Raw genomic sequence first — 10,060 nt, forward strand, 5'->3', positions numbered from 1 at the left:
AAGAAAGGGTTGAAATATAAGCTGGTTTAAGGTGTGTGTGTGGGGGGGCGGAGAGATAGAGAGAGAGAGAGGTGGAGGTGGGGGGGGTGTGTCTCTCTCTCTATCTCTCCGCCCCCCACACACACACACACCTTAAACCAGCTTATATTTCAACCCTTTCTTGGACTCGAACTCAAGTTCTGTCGAAGGGTCATGAGGACTCGAAACGTCAACTCTTTTCTTCTCCGCCGATGCTGCCAGACCTGCTGAGTTTTTCCAGGTAATTCTGTTTTTGTTTTGGATTTCCAGCATCCGCAGTTTTTTTGTTTTTATTTTTGAACAGGAAAAGAAGGCCAGGTAAACCAGGATCCGCTCAAAACAATTTAAAACATGTGATTAAACTTTTGTCTTGAGATTTGGGTCTTGAGCTCTAAATGTTGTCAGAGTGTCAATTGGTAAAATAACTTGCAACTGCTTTTGGTTCCCAACCTAATGTTTGCAGTCAGCTTGTTTTCTTCTCCGAACAAGTCATTGCGAAATCAACATCGATTGTGATTAACTCCATGTCAAAATGAATTGATGCAACTTAACTGCCAGGGGTGTGAAAGACTGTTTCTGGTGAGCATGAAGGCAAAGGATAAGGACCCCTAAGAAAAAATGAAAATGATCAAAACAATTAAAAGCAAAAAGTAATCATTGCAACAATAAAAAAAAAATACAAAATCATGCTGCACGGAACAAGAAGTTATGTGATAATTGAGCAAGGTTGTGAACTAATAAAATCCATATTAAACATCCCGCATTTTATTGTAATTATAAACTGTAGCGTGTCTCTTGGAATCAAGTGCTGGCATCCATAATTTTCTACGTAACCATACAGAATGTGCTACTGTCAACAGACATTTGCAAATTCTTGGCAAGTATTGCTTTTGGCAGCTTTACATTGTGAAAATAGAAAACAGGAAAAGCTGACAGCTCCATCTATTTGAAACTCCTCACCAGTTGGATGATCAATGAGTGATATTAATGATAGGATTGATAAAAAACTGAATGGTCCAGTTGTCAGAAATCTGCAGGAAGCAATAAATGGGGAACAATAAGCGTTAAAAAGTTCTGCTTCTTGAAATGGTAATCCTATCTCTTTGCTTTTATGCCACCCTATCAAACCATATTTAGTGTGTGATGCTGAGCTGACATTGGTGGAACCTGATTTTAACTGTGTGACTGAATGAGTTTTGAGTAAGTTAAAATCGGGCCCCGTGTGTCACCAAGACTTGATGCCAACTGAGAGAGCACTATGTTGAAACCTGGCCTTGTCTGAGATTGTTTGGGTTACTGCCATCTGATTTAATCCACTGCCTTCAAATACAAAATGCCTTTCATCACAAGTATATACACTATAGCAGGATCAAATATGGATTGAATACCACTGACAGGTTAGCAAAGAGTGACTATGAAATAGTTACACCTGCCAAGACCTGCTCTATACAACATCTAACACTAAAGCTGCTCTTATTTAGGCTTGAGGTAGATTTCCTATGGGTCCTCCCAGATATGCAAGAATCTTAACTTGGGAGATGATGAGAGAAAAAAAACAAGCTGGACAAATAAAATAAAATACCAACAATAAAAGAATCTTTCAATGGTCGGCTTCTTTTACCCTCTCTTTTTGTATGTTGAAAGCTGAATGAAAGATCCTTCATCTGATATCTGGAGTCAGTTAATCTTTGCAACCAGAATTTATATTATTCTTCAGCAGATAAAGGTATTTGGCACTGCAGCATTTTGCACACACTGTGTGGGATGTTAAAAAAGTCAAACGGCTTAAGGACTATGACTCATACTTTTCTTCTGGGGTTTGTAATACAAAGTCTGAATACATATTTAGCTTCTTGTTCATATATCAAGCATTTCATTGTTTTGCTTGGAATTGATTCCTGAGAAAAGAAAGACTTCAACTAAGACAATGTTGGGAAGATTAATTATGGATGGAAATGCTTCACTTGCCATATAATTTAGTTAACTAGCAAATTAAAATGTTGAAGGAAATGTAAAAATTCTGCATAATCAGAATTATTCTTCTGGTAGATCTATTTTTGTCTCAGTTTAATGGAACAATCATGCTGATTTTAATTTGACTATACAAGGTTCATTATCTATTCCTCTGCAGTGTGACTATAACTAATAATTCAACATTTGATCTTATGTTGGACAAGTTCCACCAACATTTGTCACTATCATGTGACAGCATATGCACTAATAAACCTCTCCCTGCATCAAGAAAAGGAATTAGACCACAAGAGGAGGGGAATCTATAAAGGAAGGTGTAGATGTCACTCACTCTGAACCTGAAACCTATATTTAAACCAAATGCCATGACATCATTAGCCTGCTGTAATTATCTTCCAATATTGTTGAACAACATCCCAATTCCTCCTTCGCATCAGCAATTGCTGACATTTTGGAAGGAAGTATTGTCAACATTCTAGTTCCTGGTCACAATTCATCAAATCCTGCCTAAGGTATGGGTGGGTTGACATTGGGTGATGACAGGTTCAGGCTTGGCTGCAAAAGGCCTTAGTAGTGAAGGCCCCACCAAAATATACTGCCTGGGGTTACATATTAAACATGAACTTTTGGGTAAAGTACCAGAGAGCTCTTGCTGTTTGTGGAGCCATGTAGCCAAAGTCATTACCTTGAAGAGGAAAGAAAAATGGGGAAGAAAAAATATAAATATTTTAAGGACTAGTATGCCTCGTTGCTATGGTACCACGGTAGTCCATGCTTTCATACATGAAAAATAGACAGGAAATCCATGAGAACTGATGGGGGAGGGAGGCGAATTGCAGGTCCGATAGGGGAAATCAGAGGCCTTGTGCTGGGGTCAATCACAGGCCTAAGGGGCAATCACAGGCCTGAGGGGAGGAAACCAGAGGCCGTGGGACGGTAAGTGGAATTGCAGGATTCATGGTGAGGGAGGATGGGGGCTTGCTGGAGGATGGGGAGGTTGGAGGTCTTGTGGTGGGGTTGGAGGTGACAGAGGCTCCTCAGGAGATAGGTGCAAAGGCATTCACCTTGTTTCCATCGAGTCCTTGCCTCAATGAAGCTAACAGGTTTCCAGACCAATAGCTGTTAGATTTGAAAACCTGATGGGCAATGAGGTTCATAACATCATTGTCACATTTGAAATATCAACTCACCCCCTTGGAATGGGTTTGTCACACCCCAACCTTCCGGTCTCAGTTAGAGCTGGAACTGGTGGGTACCTGGAGTTGGGTTGGTGTTGGGAAACATTTCTAGACTCCCACCTGACCCAACCTTGCTCATTTGCCTATGTTAAAATTCCCCCATTGTCCTGATGCGTTTTCCACTCTGCAAGTACAAGATCAAAGTTAAACAGCGTTAAGGAAATGGGGGGAAAGAATTTTTCACTGAGCAGATGGGCACTCACCCGAACCACTCCAGCGTAAAACAGTGAATGATGATGCCGAGTGACCGTCCCAACATTATCGTGTACTTGCACGATATTTCGGTCGGTGGGCAAGAACGTGAATCAGAGCCGCGCCCGCCATCAATTATGAGGCCAGTTAAGGCCATTAAAAAGGCAATGGAGCTGTATTTAACGTTGCCTGTGCAATTTCATGCTCATCACATGCACAAAATGGGCAGGTGGGCAGCCAACAATTTGCTAAACCTATTCCAAAGGTGGGATAAAAAGGGTCAGCAGCTTTGCCATTGTGAGTAGGGAGGAGTTTGGTAGATAGTTTGCTGCTGGTTGCTTTTGGCAGCTTCACCTCAGTTCCGAGCTTCATTCTTAGCATTTCTAGGCTTCATTTCAGGACTTATTGGTGTGTACAAGGCCCCTGGAGGATTTTGACCATGTGGATCCTTCCAGGTATCAGACAGCCTTCCCTTACCCTGGGAATGGGGATTGTGGTCTCAGCTGGAGGCACCTCCTCTGAGGGGGAAGAGAGGGGCAGAAGGGAGAGGAGGCCAGGTGTCCCAGTGCAGCTTCCAGGGGAGGGACCTGTGGGAGGAGAGGTGCAGGCACAAGGGGGGCAGGGCCAGCAGCTTGTCCAAGGCGGAAGGGGCTGCAGAAGATGCTACTATCCTGCTGCCAGGGTTTACAGGCGGTGATGCAGCTACCTCAATATGTCCGGGCTGCAATGCTGAAAGAGGCCCTGTCTCTCAAGGGAGACCATGACCTCCATCTGTCAGATGATCAAGCCTGAGATCAGCTCTGACTGTGTGGGTGGACACCACGTTCCAGTGGCTCTGAAGGTCACAGTGGCCCTCAACGTCTATGCCTCTGGCTCCTTCCAGGGCTCAGTGGGGAGTCTGTGTGGAGTCTCCCAATCAGCTGTCCACACTTGTGTCAAGCTGGTGACAGAGGCTCTGTTCAGGCGGGTACTGACCTTTATTCTTTACTGCACAGACGAGGCCAGCCAGGCTGAGTGGGCCAGAGGCTTTGCAGCAATTGCTGGTTTCCCCCGTGTCCAGGGTGCTATAGACTGTACACATGTGGCCATCAAGATGTCAGAGGGTCCGCCGGGTGCCTTTGTCAACATGAAGGGCTTCCACTCCATGAAAATGCAGATAGTTTATGATCACAAGACACATATTCTGCAAGTCTGTGCAAGGTACCCGGGCAGATCCCATGGCGCTTGCATAGAAATGAGGAGGTGTAGGCCACTCAGCCTTTCGAGCCATTTCCACCAATCAATATGGTCACAGCTGATCCTCTATCTCAACACCATATTCCTGCTTTCTCTCCATGCTCTTTGATGCCTCTAATATCCAAAAATTTATCAATTTCTTTCTTGAATATACTCAGTGACCCGGCCTCCACAGCCTCTGTGATAGAGAATTCCATAGGTTCACCACCCTCTGAGTGAAGAAATATTTCCTCATCTCAGTCCTAAATGGCCTGCCCCATATCCTGAGACTGTGGCCCCTGGTTCTAGACTCTCCAACCAGGGGAAACATCCTCCCTGCATCCAGTCTGTCCAGCCCTGTCCAGCTGTTAGAATTTTATACGTTTCAATCAGATCCCCTCTCATTCTTCTAAACTCCAGTGAATACAGGCCCAGTTGAACCAACCTCTCCCCATACGACAGTCCTGCCATCCCCGGTATCAGCCTAGTGAACCTTCGCTGCACTCCCTCTATGGCAAGTATATCCTTTCTTAGGTAGGGAGACCAAAACTGCACACAATACTCTGGGTGTGGTCTCACCAAGGCCCTGTATAAATGCAGTAAGACATCCTCAGACACTCCCAGGTGCCAAGGCTTTTCAGTGCTCCGGGGGGCTGGCTACTGGGTGACAAGAGCTATCCGTTGAAAAGGTGGCTCATGACACCTCTCCGCCACACAAGAACAGAGGCAGAGCAGCGTTATAATAGTAGCCATGCCTCCACAAGGGCGGTGATAGAGAGAATGAAAGGTCTTCTCAATATGTGCTTCCAATGCCTGGACCCTTCAGAGGGAGCACTACAATACCTACCCACCCCCCCTCCCCCCACCCAGGGCGGGTATCGCTGATAGTGGTCACATGCTGCGCTCTCCACAATCTGACACTGGCAAGGGGGGACCCACTGGAGGAGGGGGATGTTGATGCAGCTGCACAGGCCACAGAGGATGAGTCCAGTAGTGAGTCAGAAGAGGAGCAGAGTGAGGAGAACGCTGAGGTTGTGGAGGCAGACCTCTGTATGTTTCAGGGAGGCAGGGACACCAGGAACACCTCAATCCAATGCTCCTTCAGCTAGGCTGCCAAAGATCTGCTTCTACCTCATTCCAGAGCTGTCGCCTCCATCCTGGATTCTGAAATGACCAATTTATTTCTACCCAAAGTTCACTCAGTGCCTGTGCGAAAAGGTTTCGAGACACTCACGTCCAGCATTACACACTGGCGTACCCCGCACCAGAAATTAAAAATGGTGATGCATTCTCAGGCCATCAGAACCAAAGCAAATTTAATGTTATTGTCACATTGAAAGCATAATGACATGACCATTACTGGTGTTGATGTCCACACCAGCAGACATATAAACCAAACATAAATGAACAGAACATCACTTGTGACCAGTCCCTCTTGTGCTCCTGGTGCCTTTAACTTACGTTTGCAAGTGCTACATCCCGGTGCCAACCCCTCACTGGCACCAGCATTGGAGACAGCTGCTGAATCTGCTGTCCTGTTGGCCTTGATGACCTTGGCGATTGTCCTCTGGCCCGTGGAGCCTGTGCTGGCCCCGCCTGGGAGGGAGCGGCCAGTGCCACAGCTGGCATCTCCCCAGTTATCGTAGTCTCATCAGATGCCATGGTCACTGGCAGAGGGGCAGAGGAGCTGTTGCTGTCTTCCAGAGTGCCCCTAAGGGGAGCCTGCAGAGATGACAGGCAGCTCGTGTGCCAATGTGAGGCTGCTCTGGGCCTCCCTGTTCACCATTGATGGACAGGCACCTAGCTGGGATACTGGGTGCCTCATCCACCTCCCACAAGGACACAGACCACCTGAGGCCTGTGTGAGGGTTTGCGGGTCCGAGCGCAACCCCAGGAACCCCTGATTCTGACCCTGGAGCTGCCTCTCCATGAGAGTCAGCATTCTCTCAATGGAGGAGGCAGTGCGCTCGGCCATGAGGGTCAACGCAGTTCCTATGCTCCGCGTGGACTCTTCCACAATAGAGACCATGGCACGCAAACCCTCTTGGATCTCTGCCAGATCCTCTTTGTTCATCCCACTGGACATCCAGCATCTGCTGCCATATGGACAACTTGGGGGGCCTCATCATCAGCCATTGACCCAGCATCGTCCTGGTTTCCAGCAGTTCTCCGACTTGGCACTCTCTGCCTCCACCTGCAGCTCAAGTGAGAGTGAAGTGCCCTCACCAATGTGCGCTGAGATACTTGCCACCGCTCTAATGCCTAAGGTGCTGATACCTGCGTTGGTGCCTGGTTCAGGGAGCGGGTGTGACGCGGGCGCAGCTGAAGCCAGGTGGTCCTCCGATGTCAGGAGTGGCCTTCGGGGCCCAGAGAGTGAGTATGTGCTGGTGAACCTAGAAGGGAGAACAAGGACATGTCATTAGTTAAAGTTATCACACGGTCACTGTGTATGCCAGGCTCCCTGGTGTGACAATGGAGATCTGCATCATGGTGCCATCGTCTTCCAATGATCAATGGGGACTCCAGGTTTGAGGCTCCCATCAATGAAGAGACTGCACTGGAATGGTTGCACCAACCAAAACTCTCACTTCTGTGCACAGCCTCTGACCTTCATCTGGCACCCCCGCCTCTCCACGCCCGGTTACATGTGGGGCGTGGGCCAAGTCTCTAGCTCAAGGGCGTCCTGCTCGAACCTGATCAGCAGCAGCAGGTTAGGTGGGGCCTCTGCCTGCCCGTGATCTCTCTGATGGGTTATGGCTCATCTTCTCCTGAAAGGACAGAGGAGCATTGATTAGTCTGCCCTCTACCCGCAGCGCCATTGCAGCCTGGCCAACCCCAGCTGAGGAACACCTCGCAGGGCACATCCGAGTCATGGCCCTCGAGCCACGAGGCACTCAGTCCAAGCAGCCAGGGCTCACCCCCTTGGCCAGCTCCGGCATCATTGACAGCTGGCACTCAGACTCTTAAGACCCCTGAGGACCACAGGGGCAAGAGGGGGGGGGTAATGACCACACCGTAACGCTTCTACACACTGACCCATGCCAAGACGGTACTCACCCTTCCTGAGCACAGCAGAATATTGAACCTCTTCCGGCACTGCACCCCTGTGCACCGCACCACATCATGGCTGCTCACCAGCGATGCCACCTCCTCCCATGTCCTCTTGGTGAGGTGCGGTGGACTCCTCCTCCCATAGCTGGGGACAAGGGTGTCCCTCCTGGCAGACACCTCCTCCAGGAGGACCGTGAGGCACTCACCTGAAAAGCGAGAGGCCGATTGCCCACCCGAGCTGCCCTCCTGCCTGGCGTCTCCATCTGCACTCAACACCATCACTTGACTAACGCAGAACAGACCTTCTTCCGTGACAGCCTTCCAGGGGCTGGGCTGTTTTTAAACTGGCCGCCAAGTCGCTATTGGACCCCGCGGCTGACAGGCCCCCACCCCCGCTTGGCCCTTACCGACAAGTGCAGAGCGGGCCTCAGTTTGCCCATTCAGCGTGAAATCAAAATTGGGGCCGTTTCCCAGCCAATCCCGTGCCCGCTGACCGTGCCCACTGACCATGCCCGCTGACCATGCCTGCTGACTGTGCCCGCTGACCATGCCTGCTGACCATGCCCGCTGACCGTGCCTACTGACCATGCCCACTGACCATGCCTGCTGACCATGCCTGCTGACCATGCCCACTGACCGTGCCTGCTGACTGTGCCCACTAACTGTGCCCGCTGACTGTGCCTGCTGACTGTGCCTGCTGACCGTGCCTGCTGACCGTGCCCACTGACTGTACTTGCTGACCATGCCTGCTGACTGTGCCCGCTGACTATGCCCACTAACTGTGCCCACTGACCGTGCGCTCACCATGCCCGCTGACCATGCCCGCTGACTGCCCGCTGACTGTGCCTGCTGACTGTGCCCACTAACTGTGCCCACTGACCGTGCCCACTGACCATGCCCGCTGACCGTGCCTGCTGACTGTGACCACTGACCGTGCCCACTGACCGTGCCCACTGACCGTGCCCACTGACCATGCCCACTGACAGTGCCCATTGACTGTACTCACTGACCGTGCCCATGGACTGTGCCCACTGACCGGGCCCCCTGACCAGGCCTGCTGACTGCGCCCACTGATCGTGCATGCTGACCGTGCCCACTGACCGTGCCCACTGACCATGCCCGCTGAACTCAAAATTCTGTCCACAAAATATGCGAAATATGACATGGAAGTACTGTTAATGAGTCTAATTTCATATCAGAATCAATCTCAGCTCTGAGGAGGTATAAAAGGTTTATGTAAATTAGATTCCGTTGGACCATAATTGTTTGTAATAAGTTTTCTCTTGAACTGTTGATAACATCAAGAATTGAATGCTGCCACCTCCTGACTATAATGTGTCACTGGTAAAATTGCAGTGAGATTAATGAATTTCTGTTACTGCGGCGGGGGGGTGCTGTTAAAATGCAGATTGGTGCACTGCCTTCTGGAAAAAAAAGGATTTTTTGGCGTTGCTGATGAGTTTAACAGTTCAATTTTAGCTCCCTTCAATACTATTCTAGAATCATGTCACTCCGTTCTGTAAAAACTGATTTAAAATGGTTGAGGAATTATGAGGGACCCACCCCCACACTGGTTACAAAGTTATCAGAAAAGTAGGAATGACTTACCGGTTCCACAATTTGAGGAAATTTCAGGCCAAGCAAGCAAATGCAGCAACTCCTTCAAGGGAATGTTAGATGATGCAGCAAAAAAGTTAAAACGTTAGCTTCCCTACTTTCTAAATATCTTGATCGTGAGCCAGAGGAGTAGGAATGTTTCCCCTGGCTTCACACCGATGCTATGGGCAGCTGCTGACCGGTGCAGGCACCCCTCCCCCCGTCCACCCTGTTCGCCTCACCTCCCCTGTTGGACTGAGCCATATCCAGGCCAGTCGGAATGAGAAATTCCAGGATCAGTGAACTGCTTGGGAGGGTCTATTATTACAAAGAGGCTTCTGACCTCGCTGATGCTCTTCTTTGGCTGCAGGGATCATTTATTGTTCAAAACCAGCCAACACCCACTTGCACCCAAGTGAAAACCAACAATATATTAGCTTAACCAATAACTAATTGAATTTAAAATTTAGGAACAGCCAATACTTTTTGAACTTGAGATATCAAAAGCTCCAGCAGAGGTCTCCATTGAACTATTGTGTTATATTTTGCTGTTACTTCTTTATAGTTCTTAGTTTTCATCATTGTTACCTTTCTTCACCTTTGTTAACTGCTGCAAGGCATTCACAGACACCTCCTCTCTCTGCACAAATGTCTGAACATTGAACAAAGCCATGTTAACTTTTCACTCAATACAGCAAACATAAATGTGAAATCTTGTTTGTTTAAACTCTGGCAAATCCCAATGTAATCATATAAATTTGTGACCGTCAAGAACTCCT

The 10,060-nt window shown here is 48.5% G+C and overlaps 1 long non-coding RNA gene across 1 annotated transcript in view; it reads right to left on the reverse strand.

Annotated features, from left to right (window-relative positions):
* LOC121293595 overlaps positions 1–9,462 on the reverse strand; it is a 40,242-nt gene extending 30,780 nt beyond the window's left edge. The window contains exons 1-2 of the long non-coding RNA XR_005946565.1: positions 9,294–9,462; positions 469–626 (exon numbers count right to left, since the gene is read on the reverse strand). This is a non-coding gene — a long non-coding RNA (uncharacterized LOC121293595). The remainder of the gene's footprint in view (positions 1–468; positions 627–9,293) is intronic.
* Between the last annotated feature and the right edge of the window lie 598 nt (positions 9,463–10,060).

Source organism: Carcharodon carcharias, chromosome 22 (assembly GCF_017639515.1).
Source record: "Carcharodon carcharias isolate sCarCar2 chromosome 22, sCarCar2.pri, whole genome shotgun sequence".
In the NCBI taxonomy this organism is placed as follows: Eukaryota; Metazoa; Chordata; class Chondrichthyes; order Lamniformes; family Lamnidae; genus Carcharodon; species Carcharodon carcharias.